At 42.9% G+C, this 20,000-nt stretch overlaps 1 protein-coding gene across 5 annotated transcripts in view; it reads right to left on the bottom strand.

The window, feature by feature from the left end:
• The window catches only part of gria3b (glutamate receptor, ionotropic, AMPA 3b), a 217,365-nt gene that overhangs the window by 103,667 nt on the left and 93,698 nt on the right, over positions 1 to 20,000 (bottom strand). The gene's annotated exons all lie outside the window — the stretch shown is intronic.

Below are 20,000 nucleotides of genomic sequence, written 5' to 3'. Positions count from 1 at the left end.
TCAAGGTTACTGCTTCCCTGACGTGGCCTCTGACTTTGGCCTGGCTGACTTTGACTTTGGATGCTCCCTTTCCTAATAAACTTCTTCTACCTCACTTTGGACCGCAAGCGTCTGAATTCTGTTCGAACCCGACAGCTGCTGCAGTCCTCCAGATGTTTCTACTACTGGCTTGGACTTTTCTCAGACTCTGCCATTGGTCTCACCAACGTTAGTGCCTGGTCTCAAATCGAGACCATCTACCTAAAAATATATATTTATTTGTGCTTTTATTCTGAAGTAATGGCTTATTTTCTCACGACTTCGACTTCTCAAGATAAGGACTTATATTTTTAAAAATAATGACTTGCCATGTCAAATTAATTATTTAGTAAGTTGTCAATGATCTATTATCTCCACATAACTACTTACGTTATTGAAATGAAACTCAACATGTAAAGACAATAAGTTGCTATTTTACCTGGTCAATATTTTGAGAAAGTTATAATGAAGAACAGAAGTCATTATTTTGGTTTAAGTTCATACGAGACCGTTTGACATTCAGCCGATCTTTTTCCTCCTCTACCTGGCGGGAAAACGGCTTCTATAGATGCAGAGCAACTAAGAAAACTTCCCCACAGTTGACAAAAAGCGGAGCTTGTGTTAAAAAAAGAGAAGACTCTAAACTTAGAGCCATTTTTGCTGGACCTGCCTGACCATTTAAGCTATTCCTGTTTTCCTCAGTTTTTCTGCAGTCAGGACTTTTCCGTCCCAAAGTCACCTCGTCAGGACCTTCTGCTGTCGGCGTGTTTCTTTCACCTATAAAAGTTATCATTTCAGAGATTTGAGCTTTTATTACAGCATCTATATAGTGCTGTGTCTGAATATTAGAAACATCACAGCGTGAAGCAGGCGGAGGAACAGCCGAGGGTGCCCTTCAGCAGTGATGTATCATTTCATGAGCTCCGAGTGCTGGGAATTATTTGAATGGCTGGCACATGTTCTGGAGTTGAATGAGCGAGCCCTATGTAAATCATTTGACTTCGATGCCGAAATTGTTCTCGTTCCGTTGCTTGCGCCCGTCCTTGGGATGTGTGGCCAGCTCAAAGGCGAGCAAAGACAAAAGCCCGTTCTTCCTTTCTTCTGGGCGGAAAAAAAATAATTATATTATAGGAATATTGTGGGAACATTTTCATACATAATTCAGATGATGAAGATATTAGTTTAACTGAGCTCCCTGCTCCAGTATACCCAAATGACATTCTTTCAACTGATTTACTCCTCAATGAATAGTGGGGTGATAAATTGGCACGAATAAATTGCCTGGTTTTTGTGCGAGCTTCGCTAAAAGGATTTACTCGTTTCCAGTGCGCAGGCCGAGGCACAGAACCAACCAAGACAAGCGGCGGTAATGCTAATCAACCGTGGCCAGGGTTGCTTCATAAAGTGAGAGACAATGTAATTGTTTTCAAATGCATGCGCAGTAAGAACCTTTTCTCCATTAAGGCACAAGTGAGCCGAACTTGTCATATTCACGAGAAAAGGCCATAGAAATGTCCTGCGCCGGCAGACTTTTGCTGACCACGCTTCCCAAACGCAGATTGGGGGGGGGGGTGGTGGGAAAGGGGGGGGGTGATTTAGGACCACGATTAATACCAGCGCCCATCCGATCGGCCAAATGGGGGGATTATGTAAATGGCTTCAATGCGGTCTGAATGGCGTTCGGACCGAAAGCACGTATTGCATTGTTCCAGCTGCTTTGCCTCTTGCCGGCCTTATCGTTGGGCAGGAACGCGCAGGCACTGCTGCGACAAAGCAAAGTGTCTCGTTGGCAAGTTCTTCCTGCTGAACGCTTGAACTTCTCCTTAAAAGGCTGAATTAGACTTAATCTGTGAACAGGCGCGGAAACTGTGCCCAGATGTTAACGTAAGTGTCTGTGAGCAAACTCACTGCAGTACCACTGATGTTGCGGTGGTGTGTTAGTGTGTGTTGCGCTGGTACGAGTGTTTCAACACTCACTGTCCACTCTTGTCCAGCATTGGCTTACACAGTTAATAGCAAGTAAGAGCCCTCGCAAAAAGGAGACCACAGGTATTGAAAGGAGGGAAATGAATACCAACAATTCAATGATAGGAGTTTGTACTTTAGTACGTTACAGCAGGGATCATCTCAGTTAAGCTTAAGATGAACAGACTGTGTTTCTTTGATTTTGATCATCAGACGATGTTAACCTTGTCACGCAGTTAGACCACCTGGATATAGCGGCTTTCACGTAATTTGGGTTTGAGACCCTCGACCCAAACAGAGAAGCAGGCGGCGGCGAGTGCGGTCGGTGGGCCGAGGATATGGTGGGCCAGCGGTGTATTATTCCGTTACCCGCACTGCTTCCCCGTCCAACCAGCCAACGTTGGCTTGACACACAGGTTTGCGTGACGTGTAGTCGACATTTTGGACGTGTGTACATTACTCTGCTGCTGCCACATTTCCCATAACTCCCTTCTCTGCCTCTCTACCCGAATACGTTTCAGTGCATCTTTACAGATTTATAAAGCAGCCTTCAGTCCCTGGCTCAGCATGTGGCCCCCCGCTCTGCAAAGCGACCTTTCGGAGAAGAAAAGCTCCATGACGGGCCCAAACAAATGCCCCGCACGCCACCCATCCGCAAGATTGGAGCAAGAGGGAGCTGAAAGAAATGGTGTGTCAACCGTCCCGGCTTCATGCGGAAGAATGGAAAGGAAAACGTGGAGGCGAGCAAGAATGACACTCTCATTAAGACAATGTTTCCGCTCCGGCTGGATAAAACACGAGGGCCGTATATGTGCGTACATGTGCCTATACGCCTGGCGGAGCTCAGGGCCATCTCTCCGTCGGCTTAGCGATCATCGCCGTGCCTTGACAGCGCAAGTCAAATTTGTAATGCCCTGATGTTCAAACGCTCCAGCCACTGCTCAGAGCGGAGAGCGGATATGAAAACAATCTTTTCACGCCTTTTTCCTTCTCATCTGTAACACAGCGATAACTTAATCCCAATTCATCAGGTCTAAGTGACAGAATCCAATGACCATCGGGACAAAATTGTCTTACGGGTACGTATTAATCTCCTGTGCAACTTTCCAGTCAAACGACTTCAAAGATAACGCCCTGATGGTAATATATCTGAGTAATGGAATTCAGCCTGCCTCTTACAAACTTACGGAACTCTGTTTTAATGCCATGTGCTGCAAACTTGCTCTGAACTCGAAGCTCCACCATTACATTGCTAATCTATTTTTCATCAGTTTTGCCTGATTTCACTCGCAGCTGAGAAAAGCTTTCATAACTCATGTATTATTTACATCAGCGCTACCGGCCAAAAGTTTGGAATCAATGGTTTTGACGATATTAAGCCAATATTCTAACAGAAAGATGACAAAAATGCCAAAGTTTTCGTTTGGCTGGTCAAATTGACCAAGATGTGTTGTTGATTTTCTGGGAACATCCTCTACATCAAACACTGCACATTTGAGTGCAGTTAGTGTTTATTTGTCAAATTCAACATATTGGGGGAAAATCCAACAAAAAAACTGACCTGTGTGAAATGAATGGCACGTTTTATTTCATATATATATATACATATTATAATAGGTTAAACTAATAGGTTAAAAAGCAAATAAAGGAAATGGTAAATAAACTTATTTTCACTTAGAAAATCAGAAAAGCAAATAATTTAAACATAATATTCAAAGCTTTTCATACAACTAAATGAACACAAATATAATATGGATTGTAAATTCAGAGTCTTCACTGTTGTGACAGTCTTAAAAAAGAAGCTTCTTTTCTCTCTGTACACGTCCTCAAGGGTTCTTTAGTAAGGGCATTGGTTGTATTTAAAACCATGAGTTATAAGAACTCATAGAACCTTTTGGAAAACCAAAAGAGGGCTCTATTATTGTTACAGCCTTGACGTCATAACAGCAGAACCCTGAGATGCGAATATAAAACGATTATCGATGCATCTTTTAGTATCTACAGGATTTCTATTTTCTCACTGTCTCAGGACTTGGTACTTTTAAAGCAAAGTGTCTGTAATGATCCATAATAGATTTACTTTCAGTACCTTTTATTAATAAATCAAATGGAAGTGATGTGGTGAGTGAACTGGAAGACGCTCATTCGCTGCTCTTGTTTGGAGCACGAGAGGCGCTGCTGCCGCTCATCTGTGATCAAATGGGCTGTTACGGTGAAATAAGGTCCAGTGGGACGTCCACGCAGCACATTACAGCCGTCCGGCCCGTTTTCTTCAGTTATTCCATAACTTTGGTTTTGGTCTCGTTGTAGAGAGTCGGGAATGCTGTTTGAGTAAGATACCTTTGAGAAGGGTCGGTGCAACACAGCGCGAAAGCCCTGATTCGCAATGACTGAGAACTGGCGTGCAGACTGCAGGTCACTGAGCAACACAGTCTCGCCTGGCTAGTAGCTACGAAAAGGCAAAGAGAGATTTAAGACGAATGTTTGGAGACGAATGGCTTTATTTGCATTCATAAACACTGCAGTTGTTTCCTGATGCATTAAATCTGCAATGAGAGACAGTCAAACATTAAAACTGCTTCTCTTTAGAATTTCCCCGTTCCACCTTAAATAAAAAAAAAAAAACCTTTTCAAAAGTTAATTAAGTTTTACAGCATTTCTGTGTATTTACCCTCCACTATATCCCTGCATTAACCTCACCAGGGTGGCATACAAGTAGCTGAAGGTAATAGTCAACTCAGCCTTCAGTAAAGTGAGGTTCTAGCTTCTCCTAATAGTCCTTTAATCTCAGCGCTTCCTCGTCTTTGGCTAGCGCTGTGTCTCATGTGAGAAGGTCTCGTGTCTGGGGTTTATTTCGGAGCCCACACTCCTGTGATTAGCATCAAATCAGTCTTTTCACTTGGAAACAGATGATTAATACCGGCACTATCTGAGCGCAGAGCTACAAGGCTGATCTGAATGGGAACAACGGAATTCATTTAAGATTCTTCAAAAGATTCCATGCCTCTCCGACTCCACATTTGTATGGAAATTAAGAGATGAAATCTGACTTGGGGTAAATATTCGCACCCGAATTGGAGGAGCGACTGCGCTCTCGCCTTCAAAGTCAGCACAAAAGTTTTCTCCCCCAGACATCAAATCCCAAGATGAAGAAACTATGGAGTAAACACAGAAGTCTGATGGACGGCAGAAGACGAAGCTGTCTGCTGCTTCACACTGCTGTGAAACAAGGACAGCACAGTGGGAAAACGGTGCTCTCTGTAGAAATATCTACAAACATAAGGGTCCTGTAAAATTACAGGGACATGGTTTGACTGCCAGCCTAAGACGTGATCCTGTTAAAGAGCACAGTTTGATTGTCGTGGTCTGACTGTGGTCGACTCAACCTTGGTGTCCTTGCAATGTGGTCCAGACTGAAATTTGGCCTTGTAAACATTTAGATGAAGAACTCCAGGGGCATCGCTAGCCCTGTTTCAGGAGGGCTTCAAACACCTTACCTTACTGTACATTGCTTATTTGAATCATAAGTAGCTTTGTCTCATGAATTCTTTGAGAGAATAGATTGGAAATCTCGAGTGATGCCCCTGATGGTCCTGCAAAGTTTGAGACATTTAATGGACAGTTTGGTCCAGTTCAGTCTTGCATTGAAGACATAGTTGGGCTGTTGAGCCTCTTAGTTTATTTAATGTTTCAGTGTAAGTCAATCAGAGACCCGAGTTAATTGACTTTGAGGCTTTGAATCGGAACAGTTTGATGACTGGCCACCCTGGATTTGCATAGCCATTGCGGGGCAAATTGTAGCCAATAAGTCCCTGTCCTTGCCAGTGGCGATTTACAACAGACGAGCCTCTCCACTCTTGGGCCAGTGGCCATCTAGGGCATTAGCTGATCAGAAACCACCCCCCCAAGCCAAGCCAAGCTTGCATCGCAGGCAGAGCTAATTCCCTGGCGCTGCTATTTTGCTTATATTGACAACCCTGCAAGCCGTGCTCCCAGCTGCCCCACACAGACACACTCCGGAACCTGCAGCTCGAGCTGTGTGGCACAGCAGCCAGTGTATTACGTTCGACTACATAAATTCCGGAGACAACGACAAGATTTCCTTATCGGGATCTATAAATTCCGGGTGCTGGGGTGATTGCGGCGTGGGAGATGGAGGCCGCCTCTGATTACCCTCCTCAGAGATCATCATTCCTTTGAGCCTGGAGCTTTTTAAAACGCCATAAAGCTCCAGAGCGCTGCAGAGTCAGCACGGGCGGCGCCCTCGCATGGCCGACTGCTTGCTAATTCACAAGGTTCAGTGCTGGAATCTCTCCATCTTACATGCTGTTGAGTTCTCAGGTTTTTTGCATTTCTTCACCCCTCCTCCATCCCCCCATCCCCCCATCCCTCGATTCATGCACTTGACTGGAAATTACATTGCCATCTTTGACACTCCTGGCCAGCTAGCAGCAGTGTTGACAGCTTTGGAGATAAAGAAGCATAACAGGCTGCAGAGTCCCTCCCCCACCCACCCCTCAGCTGCAGGCCAACTAGGAGGGTGTTCAAACAGTCAGTGCTGGCTCCACGTTAATTTGTTTGCTGTTTACATGTGACATTCCAGTCCAAGCTTTCTCAGTCATAATGCTGTAAATATAGGTTGGACCGTGCTGTTCAGTGGCAAGCTTGGCACCGTTCCTCTCTGTATGATGCCTCTCTTCCCGCTCTCCAAGAACTTGCCTTCCTTTTAACATGCGTTTAAGAATCGGCTCCACCCGCCTGAGTCACTTTAAGCAAATTAACAGATTAGGGTTAATTAATATCAAAAACTACAGCAGGTAACACTGTTCACTTAATTAGAAACACCTACACTATATGTCCCCTTCTAATTAGTGAAACGAGCACCCATTGTTGATGCAAGCAATCAACTTTGCACACTCAGCCTTATAATCTCGGGAGAAAAGCATGGGAAACAGAATGGGACACTCTGAAGCAGCAGCACATGAGCCTAAATTTACCACACGTTGACTAGAGGGGTATAAAAGCGTCACTTCATTAACAGCTACTGGCGCCGCTCTGTAGGCGACCCTGCCCGTCTGCAGGGACAGCAGAGGAGGGGAAAGTTCAGCTCCTCACTGCTGGGCTTTAGTTACATTTAGGGATCATACGCCTTCAAAGAGGGGGGCAGTTATTTATTATCACCCCCCCTAATTCTTCAGTGATGTGAAGCTGAGGTCAGAGACTCTCCAGATTCTTGCTCAAACTTTCCCGTTCCACCTTAAATGCTGCAGCAGTTACATTCTGGTGCTTCAGGTGTCAGAACTGCTGGACTATTTAAGGTGGAACGGGACAGTTAGCTAGGTAGCTACTGAGACTTTAGCATGCTGTTAGTGATTTTTTATGCTTGTTATGAAGAAAAATAACCAAAATAAACTGAAACCACATTAAACTAAGACAAAACGGTGTTTATTGTTATTTTTAAACAGTGAAAATTCCCACATTTGTGGGTTTCTGTGGTCTCTTGTTCTGCGTTTTCTCATATCTCTCTGGTCTGGAGTCGCTGAAGAGCCTCCGTCTGGAGGGTCATGGAGCCCCAACACTTCATCCCACCCCTCTATCTCAACACGAATCGGGACACCCCACCCCTAGACGAGAACGCGGAAAACAGAGGGCTAAGGGCTCAGTGGCAGGGGCGAAGGCTGAAGTGGGACTGGGCCTAAATCCACATATCTTAAGTTCTTTGCTACAGTTTCTCATTTGGTTGCACAAGATTTCTGTAGACATTCTGAGCAGCTGCTAAGAACGAATATGTTTGTGGGTGGAGCGTGAATAATAATGACTGACGTGCCTCTCAGACAGTCACACCTGTCACACAGAACTCCTCAGATAAACCTGCAGTGAGAACGGCGGTGGCAGCAAATCGGAATTATTAAGCCAAGAGAGCTACTAATGGATATTAGATATCTTGTAATTCACTCATTTTAATACGGCAGTTAGCCTGATAAATCAATCAGATTAAACAGGATTGAATCTTGCCTGCATTCATAACATTCGGCGTGAAGCTAAAAATGAACATAAAACTCACGCACAAGCTCATCTGCGCACACGTTCGATGAAAGATCTCGTGTATGAGACGAGTTCTCCTCAGCATTGCACTGACTAGCTTTACTGCAGCGTCTTTGGAATAAACAAGACCTCATTTAAAGTGGCAGCTTCATTCTCCTCCTCATTAGACCTGAAAACTGACCATTTTCAGTGCTTTGAATTTCTGCATTCGTATCGTCAGTTCGCAGATGTTTATACAGCACTGTGAGAAAGTTTTAGGCGTCTAAGCAAATGTTTAACCAGTTGACCTCAGCAGTGAGTTTATCACAATATACATTAGAATAAAGTCGTATTCATAATTCAAATAAACATAAAAACAATAAAAAGTAACAAGAATTTCTCGGGTCCATATTTTTCCTGGACACCTTCACAGCCGCCACAGAGACTCGTTAATATCATCAATGACATCATGAGCTCAATTTACTGAGCACTGATTGGTCAAACCAGGAGCTGCTTTTTAACTACATATAATACTGGGCTTCCTCAAGGAGAGGCTTGGAGATGGGGAAACACACACACCAACATCCAGAACATCACTATTTATTATATATATATATATATATATATATATATATATATATATATATATATATATATATATATATATAAAAATCATAATTAATGAATTCTGCCCTGCGATGGACTGGCGACCTGTCCAGGGTGTATCCTGCCTTCCGCCCGAAGACTGCTGGGATAGGCTCCAGCTCCCCCCCGCGACCCTGACGGAGAAGCGGCTTAGAAAATGGATGGCATAATTAATGAATATTCTATTCGTTGTTTATTCAAATATTAACACTTTTCTCAGCAAATAAACACAAACAACACAAATAAATAGATTTTGAAACTGTGTTTGGGTGCCTAAGACTTGTGCACAGTGCCGTATCTGTACTGAACAACTTGTAAAGTCCGTTTGTGTTTGGATGATAAAATGTTTAAATTGTGCTCTGCGTGCTTTTAGATTGTCGTCTGTGCTCCAGATGCTGCGCAGTGGCCTGAGCTAAAAGCTCATAGCAACAGACGTGGGGCTTTTACAACTTATTGGTCAGTGATGTGCAAATTGGAACATTCCAATATGATGTTATGGAAAAATCGTGTCCCCGGATCAGTTCCTTACCCCGGTGAAAACTACTTCCGCTTTGCAAATCTCAGATCTTTATGAAGAGGACACCACCTTCCCAGAGAAGCGTTGATGATGCCACCGTGTAAGTGCTGCAGGCTGCTGGAGCCGCACTTTAAGTAAAAGCTCCAGCCGCGCTGCTCAGAGCCTCACGCATCTTAACAGGATGAAGTTTGAAGCCTCACCCGTGGCGGCTCAGCCGTAATTGAATTTACTTGTATCTAATCTCCTTCCCTTCCTCCTATGCTTCTTTCCGGTGGCTAATTAAAGGACCCAGGCTGGTACGGCCTGTCACGGGCCTCCCTGAGCCCCGCGCTGCCCTATTCCTGTCTCTGTGGGCCCGGCTGTATTTAAACACCCCAATCAAGGGGAGTAAATTGTCCATTTCCCCCCCCAGAGTGTGCTCTGTTCTGAGCCGTGACGGCTCCGCCACCTCCGGAGCAGCGCTGCTGTCGTTTGGTTGCTTAGCATCCATTGCCAGACAGGGTGAGAGCTTTGGGAAGACTGCAGCTCCTCATCTGCCGTCTTATTTTGCCACTGGCTAAATATTCAAGAGAAGATGAAGGTGAAATAATTCCCGTCTCAGAGAGAAGCTCTGTCTGAAATGATTTTATACGGTAGAGATTATGGATAAATAATAGTAGGTATTTTCTGTCAGGTGTATATGATAAAATACTGTTTATTACATTTGCCTCGTATACGTGCAACGCAATGTCTAGATTTAAAGGGGCCTATAATCGCCTGCAGGTAAAACAGCTCATTTTGAATTTGTTCATTTTGTGATGTCACAAAAACAAACACATTTACATACACAGTGGATCAGCACTGCTGTGTCTGATCCACTCAGACCAGCACAACACACACTAACACACCACCACTGCATACTGCAGTGCTGAGAATGACCCACCACCCAAATAGTACCTGCTCTGTGAGGGTCCAAGGGGGTCCTGACCACTGAAGAACAGGGTAACAGAGTATCAGAGAAACAGATGGACTACAGTCTGTAACTGTAGAACTACAGAGTGGAACTGAACGGTCAGTGGAGCTGATAAAGTGGACAATGAGTGCAGAAACAAGGAGGTGGTCATCATGTTATGCCTGATCGGTGTATCTGTCTGTTTACCCTGCAGCAGTTTGGCCCCTATGACATTATGATGCTATAAGGAATGCTTTAAGAATGAGAACCAATCAGTACAGAGGTCATTTACATACCAGTCCTAAAAGCACAGTAACAAAATAAGAGTTTGTCAAGTTTTTGGTGCCTAAACTCAAAGAAATCATAACTGGACCTCAGAGAAATAAATAAAAGAAAAGAAAAATCTCCCCTTTGAAATATTTAAAAAGAAAATGTTTGTAGAGGATCCTAGCAGAGGGAAGCGGTGACAGGAAGATGAGGCCGGGCCCACTGTAATTGCTCCTTCCCCTCTCCGCTCGACGTTTGAGTGAAGGAGCCACTGGAATAAATCAAGAGGCTATTGGACCCTGTCCATGGTGCTGAATTGCTACTGAAAATGAACAGAATGGAATCCATCGAGATAAGGGAGTTGACTTCCTAGCACAGGAGATTAGGGCACACGACTTTCTCTGGGCCCTGCGTTGCTGCGAAATGAAAAGTTTCCTGAAAATCCCGCCGAGATCCTTAGACCAGGGCTGATAACGACAGCCAATTTCTGACCACACACGTCCGAAGAGCATTGTTATTTATAGACTGCGGAGCTGCATCTCATAAACAAGACGAAACGTGTGAGGAATGGGGAAAAAGGTGGCCGCTGGCTCTCAGCTAGGGTGTCTTCGTTTTTCTGTCTTTTATTATCCGCATAGCACTTGCATTCCACAAGGACCCCCCCCCCCCCACTCCTCTACTGTTGCTGAGAATGATCATACATTAATGAGGCAGCGTCTTTCTGGATACTTTATCTTCATTGTCCTCTGACGGAGGCAAAATAAATACCTACTCAATGTTTGATGAGTGTTTGCCTGCGTGCCGCTTGTACTCACAGGAGCCGAGCGCGTCCCTAATGCCGTGTGTGTAGAAGCTCAACGTGCCGGGCCCCGCAAATCCGGGCGGCGAGGTCAGAGGGGGCCAAGGATTAGGGAAGACTGAGTTGCTAAATCAGGATTTTACCCAACTCCCCGCTGGCCTGGGACAGGCGCCGCTGTTTGTTGTTTCAAGGATCCAAAAAGGAGAAAAGGGGAAGAGAAGAGAGGAGAGAGAAGACTTATAGAAGTTCGCTGCTGATTTGCTGAAAGAGTGCTGGCGGTGGGGGGAGGATGAGGAGCGGCGAGCCGAGCCTTTGATGTGGCATTTTCACTCTAATTAAAACGATCTCGAGCCAAGTACAGTTCTAATCGGCCAGACAAGCTGACGCGCGAAGCCGAAAGAAAGCGGAGCAACACCATAAAGCGTATCTTTAAAAGAGCACGCATTCGCCGGGGTGGAGGGCCTCTCAGCGCTGCCTTTCATTTCTGCAGCCCACAGACTGCTGCAGCCGGTGGCTACACACTTATACACACTCGCACACAAACACACCGACGTTCGGCGCAGAGCACACCTACGCAAAAAAACACATAGCCTACACTCATGGACACTATGCAATTATCTGTTACATCAGACAAGTGAGTCATAAACTGAAGTGAAAATATAATTTTTTTCTTTCTCACAGTGGTAAAAAAAAACAAATCAGACTGAATATGTAATCTACCTCAGCATTGAACATTTAATCTACCTTAGCGCTCCGTGTTTTAAAGCCTTGCCAGCAAGGCTCTCGTTTACAAAAATAAACCGTGATGAGGAAGAAATTGTGAGTTCAATTTTGTCACTTTAACCAGGAGAATCGCCTCGCTTTGCGTTTTTGCAAATACCTGAACGAGGTATTTAGAAACGATATCCTTCTTAAGCGAAACTCAAAAGGAGCTGCAAAGCCAGCTTGATTTAAACACATTTAACGACATATTACCCTCAGCCCCCTGGCCTGAGTCTTCAGCTGTTCAGCTCTCGCCAACTGATGCACTGAAACTGAACACACGGCATTCGACATCAACTAAAGGTGGGTTCCACATGGAGAGGAAAAGGGAGTTCACATAAGCAAGTGCAAGCGTTTTTACAGGCCATTCATGGTGGTGCTTCAACTTCATCGGAGGCCATCCGCTACAACTTTCTAATCCATGCCATCATATTTTTCCATATTTATGCCCATATATGTTAGTTACTTCATGCATTGGTGATTAGGATGGCTACTGCAGTTTGTAAGCTCTCCACATGGAGAGGAAAAGTGAGCTGTTGTCGGAAGAAAACCTCTTATCTCCGTTTTTGACGTTTTTCAGTTTTTGCCATAATGTGAAAATGCCTGTTACTCTTTACTTTGTGTGTAAATTTCATGATGAATGGACCAAAATAAATGACCCAAAATGACTTGGAAAGACGTCTGGTTCCATTGACTTACATTAAAAGTAAAGTAGGTTTTTTCCTTCTCCTGTAAAGTCACCGTTTTGGAGATACAAGGTTTTCTTCCGACAGCCACGATATGCCAGTGCAAGAGTTTTTACAGTCCATTCATGGTGGTGCTTCAACAGCATCTGAAACTATTCACTAGGACTTTCATTTGAGTTAAGCTGAGTTAAATGATACTTATTAGTCCCACCACAGGGAAATTTCACCTCCGCATTTAACCCATCCGTGAAGTGAAACACCACATACACACTAGTGCACACACACACACACACACACACACACACACACACACACACACACTAGGATGCAGTGAGCATACTTAGGTTAGGCGTCTTGCTCAAGGACACCTCAGTCATGGACTGTCAGCTCTGGGAATCGAACTGGTGATCTTCCGGTCACAGGGCCAGTTCCCTAACCTCCAGCCCCCTAATTTCTAATCAATGCCATCATATTCTCTTGTAATTGGCATCAATATATGTTTATCACATAGTAATTAGGGAGAGAAATGAATACAGTTCTAATGCCCACGGAACAGCTACTTTAGTCTGTTCTTCTAGTTCAAGTTCTCCACACTAGGGGCAAAATGTGGGTTTACACATGTTGGCGTATGAAAGATATTTCAGCTGATGAGCGAACGAGCTCGTGTTTTAACAGACCATTCATGGAATTGCTTTGAAATCATCTGAAACTCTCCCCTTGAACTTTCATTTTTAATCCAACCCCATATTTTTCCATACATCATGCAATTTTTTGTTAAAGTAACTGTACACTGGCAGTTAGTTATAAACAGGGCTTGTCATGTAAACACGTGAATACACCGTAAAAAATGAGACGTCGGCTCAACTCAAAATTATATCGTAACTGATTACATGGCTTTTCTTGAACTGACTCGACTTCAGGACACACAACTCAACTTCTGCATCTCAGTGATGTGAATAAAATGAACTTTTTTTTATACTCAACTTCCTCACCAGCCAAGACTCTCTTCATCACACCATCCTGCGAGACATTGAGTACACACTCACGGATGGCTGTGGCATCGCTGGGGCTCAAACTCACAAGCTCCTGTTGGGTAGACGGCTCAGTCCACTGCACCACTGCCCCACTCAGGAACACATGAAGCAGCTCAGATTTAGTGTCTCTTGTTTTGACTTTGACGGGTGGCGTCGTCTCATGTGGTGCAGCTGTGTAATAATTCCTCCCAACATCAGGAGGCTGTGAGTTTGAATCCCAGCAATCCCACAGCGGTCCACTATCCGGAAACCCTAGAGGAGAATATGCCAGATGGTACTGTGTGATAGAAGGAGCGCCAACTAGTGGGGAAACTGAGTAAAACAAAAAAAAAAAAAAAAACAGTAGCTTGGAGAATTATTGACTCAACTAAGAGGTTTGAGTTGTGCCCTCAAGTTGACTGAACTCAAGAAAAGCCATGAAATCAGTTACTAAATCACTTTAAGTCAAGCTGACCTCTCATTTTTTACAGTGTAGGTTTAACATGCCCACTAAATGTCTCCAGCCCACTAAAGCTCTTCACAATGAGGGAATTACTAGGTTGATATATTTAGTCTCTAGTATGAGATGCGTTCCTCATGCCAGCTAATAAGCAAACAAGCGACTGTTTTTATGGGGCCGTGCTTCAAAATCACCAGACACGATCCACTGTAACTGCTAAGCTAGCTGATGAAACAGCTGTAAATGAAGGGAAATGGTGAAATGATTCATTTTGGTATAAACTGGCTTCTCATTAAGTTTTATTCACAATGTAATCTGCTGTTTAGTCACTCCGTACATTACAACATATCTTCACTTTTATGATCGTTTTAGCATCTCGGACGTAAAACGAAACACTGTCCTTACTGAAACTCGCTTGCCTGCATGTCCTAGTTAACAATAAGCCAGGGACTCTCATCTGGTCCAGTCATCACAGTAGAATCTACTTTTATCACGGTAACACTTTATTTGAAGGCTACCTACATAAGGGCTTCATGACGCATTCATAAGCACTGAATAATGTGTTTATGAAGCACTACTTGAACGTTTATTAAGTTCTTATGTCGGTTCTCGCAACCTGACATAAGATGTTTGATGAAATAAATGACATTGTACTGACATAATAAGAATAAATGTTGAACATATTTACAGCACTAAACATTTAAAACACTGTACATAATTGCATCATCTTATCCACGCCATGGAGGGAAGAGGGGGTGGTTTCCAGGCATATTTCACCTGATATCAGTACAATGTCGTCTTAAGAATGCTGATATATATAGTTATGTATAGGGTTTTAAATGTTTAGTGCTGTAAATATGTTCAACATTTATTATTATTATCTCAGTATAATGTCATTTATTTAATAAAACATCTTATGTCAGGTTTTTTTATACAAAAATCTGATATATGGCCATATAGGTGCATGTCTCATAAAGGGTCAGGCATATGTTTTAAAGATATACATACAACATATAATGTATAAATGTATCAAAAATTGGACATATGCATAGTTACAATTATTTGTATTATTATTATTATTATTATTATTATTATTATTATTATTATTATTATGAGATTCTGAAATTTATTATATCAGTGTCACAACTGGCCCTTCCTAGTCCTGTCCATGTGCTTGTGCTTACCTCCCAGTCCTGTCCATGTGCTTTTGTTTTCTTTCTTCCCGGTCCTGCCCCCTTGTTTTCAGACCCTGCCCCTGATTGTACCACCTGTGTCTTGTTAATCATCATTATCCCTGTAGCATTTAAGCCCTGTGTTTTTGCTTGTCTTTGTATTGTTTGGTGTTCGTTCTTCCGGCCTCCGTTGTGTGTTTATACTGTATTTCTTTTTGTTATGTCTGTCCCTCCTTTTCTCTGTGTTGGCTCTGTGACCCTGATTCTGGATTTGGCCTTAATAAATCTGGCTTATCTCTGCATATGCATCCGCCTCATCATCGCTCCCACACATTACAAACAGAATATAATATATATTGCTGCGGTCTGAACAAAACCTTGTTGTTTTTCAGTTTTTTGATATAATTTGATAATGCCTGTTGCATTACGGAAGTCCAAGTAAAACACAATCTCAGGGCAAATCCAGTGTCATAGTCCAGAAACCAAACAGGGGTCAAAAACCAGAATAAGCAAAACACACAGGCAACCGGAGCAGAAGGCCAAATCCGCAAGAGTGAAATCCAGAAAACAGGCAAAAGCTTCAAGGCACAAGTCAAAGAATCAGAAAAACCCACTCAGTAGTCCAGGAAACTGGTAACACCTCACAAAGAGCAGCACAAACCAGGGACTATTTCAGCTCCAACACAAACACAAGCACAGCTGAACTGAATTAGAAATCAGGTGACTGAGAACGAGGCAGCTGCACATGATTGGAGGAATTGGTGATGTCATCGGGACTGGAATTATGGGAAATGGAGTCCTGGAGTGTACTAGGCAAGGGAGGAAAACCCGGAAGCGTGTCACACATTTCAATGATTTTATTGCATAGCTTGTATGTGCATGTTTTTAGCTTTTAGTGTGTGTAGGTAGTAGCAGTATTACGCTAATACTAATTCTACTACACTCACTGGCCACTTTATTAGGTACCCCTATTGCTAGGTATTAGGTACACCTAATTGCTAGTAAAAGGTTGGACCCCCAGAATTGTCTTAATTCTTCGTGTCACACTTTCAACAAGGTGTTGGAAACGTTCCTCAGAGAATCTGGTTGGTTATTTGAGTTCCTGTTGTCTTTCTATCATCTGGAACCAGTCTGCCCATTCTCCTCTGACCTCTCACATCAACAAGGCATTTTCATCCACACAACTGACCGCTCACTGGATATTTCCTCTTTCTCGGACCGTTCTCTGTGAACCCTAGAGATGGTTGTGCGTGAAAATCCCAGCAGATCAGCAGTTTCTGAAATACTCAGACCAGCCCGTCTGGCACCAACAACCACGCCACGTTCAAAGCCCCTTAAATCCCCTTTCTTCCCCGTTCTGATGCTCGGTCTGCACTTCAGCAAGTCGTCTTGACCACCTCTACAGGCCTAAATGCAGTGAGCTGCGGCCGTGTGATTGGCTGATCAGCTATTTGTGTTAACAAGCAACTGAACACTAATACTAAATTATACCCACTGATACTACTAATACTAATAATACTAACTATTAGTATTATACTAATTTTCACTTTATGAAGTACGTGGAAGAAAGAAAGATGTTTTGATTTGTGATCAGATATTGTTAAATATATATGTTAGCCTTATATGCTTGTATATGTTGATGTATGGCTGAAATATATGTCCCATATTTGAAAATGGTCCATTTCAAATAAGTTGGCATATACATCACAGTTGTGTCCACATGTCACAAATATCAGTTGAATATGAGGGAAATCCATATACGCTAACATATATCACATATGAAATCCATGTATTGCCATATATTGGATTTTCATACAGGCTTTTCTACGCTGAGGGAGGAACTTGATTGACACATGTAGGCCTGACTGAGGCCTGGCTGAGGGCCATTCTTCACAGCTACCCTCTGACCTTGATAAGTCAGAAATAAGGGGCTTTAAGTTTTATTCACCTCCACTCTGCCTGCAACTGTTTAACCTGATTTTTTTGACCATTTTTGTTTATTTTTTTCTTATTTTATCCAGTACTATTCTTATTCTTATTTTAATTATTATTGTTTTATTAATATGTGTCATTTTAATGCATTTATTAGTTTTTTTTATCTTGTTTTATTTTGACTTGATTTTACATCTGATGTATGTTTTCATTTCTGTTTTATTTTTTATTATATTTTTATGTATTTTTATTATTATTAATGTTTCACTGTTTATACTTACCTGATCTGAGTCTTCATTTATTAATTCTACTTTTATCATCTGATATGTTCTTACACGTAATCAATCCACTCTGTTTTAACTCGGCAACACTGTAAACGAGGGGCACCCTCAATGTTCTCTGAGATTAAATAGATTGATTGATTGATTGATTGGTTGATTCACAGCATAATTGGCATTTTACGAGGGCTATCTTTTCAGCATGTAACATTGAGCCTTAATTTGTTTTCCATTTTATATGCGGTTCTTTACTCCTGGGGTCTTAAGGACTATTTAACATTCTGTTTAGAATAAAATCTGAATTTTCTTATTAAAACTGGCTCAATTTCCTACTTATAAGATGTGCTTTTGTCTCCTGCTTTCAACCCAAGAACTCTGCACATTCAGACCGGTGAGCTGCCGTTTTTCTGTGACCCCCACGTGTGTTGAAGATCTTCAGCGCGCGTGAGACGACTGTTTACCAGCCTTCGCCACGTGCAAAATGTCAAACGGTAATTCAGGCAATCCATTCACAGAACCGCTCTTCTTCATTCTCCTGGTGCAGCACACGCATGTTTATTGTGCGCATCATCACGCTAATGCGGTTTTAGACGGATCAGTAAACCGGAATTGTGTCTGACATTATCCCAAACATCTGTTTATGTATCCGTGTATGCAGTATGAGCTGCAGACTCCTGCGAAAGTTAAATACCAGCCCCTGTTTGTTTCTCCACTTTGAACAAATTGCCAGAGAAATCCCTGATACGTACCGCCAAATCAGAGCAATCGTTCCTCTTAGCTAGCTGCTCCAAGCTAAAGGGCAGGCCATTTTGTCTTGTATAACGTTTCTGATGAAAAAAAAAAAGGAGAGAGTGCTCTCAGCCACAATTTCATGGTTGCTAGAGCCGGCACTGGGTAGGTGGGCAAATGGCCTTTTTCCAGGTTCAGTTAGCAGGAGAGGCTAGGAGGCCATCCCTGTTTTATTGGGTGGTTACTGCTGGACGAATCTCAGCAGGCTTTTAACGAAAGACACGCTCCAAGCCCCCCACCTCTTCCTGCAGATACGGAGAGGAAAGAGGGACCTTACTGCAACTTAACGGGGGGAACTGGATGGATGCAGTACTGGCGGGTCTTTTCACAGCCCCCCCACCCCCTTTTTATAAGCCTCTCTTATGTATCTAGTCAGTCTGCGTCTTTCCTCGCTTGTCCTTTCCTGTCATGGTGTCAAAGCAGATATTTTCCACTTCATGCATATTTTAGCTCTCGTGAAACTGGGATGGTGCTAAAGCACCGGAGGCGACCGTGTAAAAGATCCGCAGCCGGCTGCTGATGGTCCGTCTTTTCGGGCGTCCTGTTTGGGCGGCAGGCCTTTTTTTCGGTCGGAGAGACGCATCTTAGGAGGTGGAAATTCAGTTTGGAGAGGAAGCACTTAAGACATGAATAAATCAGAGATTAGATGCGATTGGCAGCGGTTTCTCTGTGTAGAGATCATAGCCAGAATGAATGAGGGCAATATTTATAGCCGGGTTTTACTGAGGGACTACAGAGTGGAGCAGCTAGCTGGGAGGAACCAGTGCAGGAGGCCAGTGAAATGGAGCATTAACGATGCTGGCACACACACACATTCAAACCCAATAGACGGATCCACTCACTGAAGTCCCTGAAAGCATAGCTGTGTGTGGGACGCAGACCCAGCCGACAACCGTCCACTCCAGAGGGACACACGTGCACATGCATACACTTGCGCTCCTCTTCATCTTTATGAAGGACTTATATATACATATATATGTAGGACTGTATATAACAGTGGCCTACACTTAACCCACAACTTAAATGCAGCAATAAAAACTACTAATTAACGATAATTCTTTAACAGTAAGTGTTGTCTCTTTGTGTACTTTGTGAAGAAAAACTTCAGGACCAGCAAAATCCCCTCATAACAGTGAATTTCCATGCTTTCCTATAGAAATAAAAGTAGTAATACTGGGCAATATTAGCAACCTGCAGTATTATACACACACACACACACACACACACACACACACACACACACACACACACACACACACAAATTATATATATATATATATATATATATACACAGAGGGTGAGTAACCTCTTATTTTATTTTTTATTTTATTATGGACTTTTATCTCTGGGGTCGTCTCAAACAAATTGTGTATGCTGAGAAAATCCACACCAAACACCACCTTCAGCACCACATCATGGAGGCTTGTGACAGCATAAACAATAAAATAAAATAAAATGGTTTTGACTCACCCTGTGTGTATATATATATATATATATATATATATATATATATATATATATATAAAACCTCGTACCTCCATTTTTTACGTTTTTCAGTTTTTGACATAATTTGAAAATACCTGGCACCCTTTACATTGTGTGTAAATTTCAGGATGCATGGACTAAACAAAATGACCCCAAATGACCTCAAAATAATTCTGGTTCCATTGACTTACATTCAAAGTAAAGTACGTTTTCTCCTTCTCCTGTAAAGTCACTGTTTTGGAGATACGAGGTTTTCT

This window comes from Pygocentrus nattereri, chromosome 8 (genome assembly GCF_015220715.1).
Source record: "Pygocentrus nattereri isolate fPygNat1 chromosome 8, fPygNat1.pri, whole genome shotgun sequence".
NCBI classification, from domain to species: domain Eukaryota; kingdom Metazoa; phylum Chordata; class Actinopteri; order Characiformes; family Serrasalmidae; genus Pygocentrus; species Pygocentrus nattereri.
Note: the sequence above shows the minus strand (reverse complement) of the source record. Positions and strands in the feature narration are given on the sequence as shown.